Consider the following 619-nt stretch of genomic DNA (forward strand, 5'->3'; position numbering starts at 1 on the left):
CAATATGCGATTAAGCCGCGCCGCGCGAATTCGTAGGACGGCCCACTCGAGCGGCGGCAGCGGCGCGCAGGGAGAGAGAAGTAGCGCTTCGTTGCCGACTAAATATAGCATAAAACGACGCGACGAAGTGTGTCTCGAAGCGTAATTAAATAGAAACATCATATAATAAAGCAAGCAGAAAGGTATCGCGACGATCAGCATATACTTTGCGTAATGCTCTAATTAATTACATCGCTTAATATATCTATAATTGTGTTAAAACGTATTTAATCGTGCTAAGTAACGCGATTTATAATGATAAGAAATGTATAAGGAAAACTTCAGCTAAAATAACATTTTTGGATAATGTAAGCGCGATGCGGCGAAACACATAGAACTGTCATGCCAGGCTGTGCTAGGCAACGAAGCGCTACTTCCCTCTCCCTGCGCGCCGCCGCCGCTGTCGCTCGAGTGGGCCGTCCTACGAATTCGCGCGGCGCGACTTAATCACATATTGGCTTAGACATTTCCTTTTCTAATTCGAAAACTATAGCGAGTATCTCAAAATAGTATAAGAATTTTTTGTTCCCTTTGATCCATTCTCCATCCCCAATGTGGCTCGGACCCACTATCTTATGAG

The 619-nt window shown here is 44.7% G+C and overlaps 1 protein-coding gene across 4 annotated transcripts in view; it reads left to right on the forward strand.

Moving 5' to 3' along the window:
• The window catches only part of LOC108685885 (mediator of RNA polymerase II transcription subunit 14), a 24,116-nt gene that overhangs the window by 21,364 nt on the left and 2,133 nt on the right, over positions 1-619 (forward strand). The gene's annotated exons all lie outside the window — the stretch shown is intronic.

Source organism: Atta colombica, unplaced genomic scaffold, assembly GCF_001594045.1.
Source record: "Atta colombica isolate Treedump-2 unplaced genomic scaffold, Acol1.0 scaffold161, whole genome shotgun sequence".
Taxonomy (NCBI): domain Eukaryota; kingdom Metazoa; phylum Arthropoda; class Insecta; order Hymenoptera; family Formicidae; genus Atta; species Atta colombica.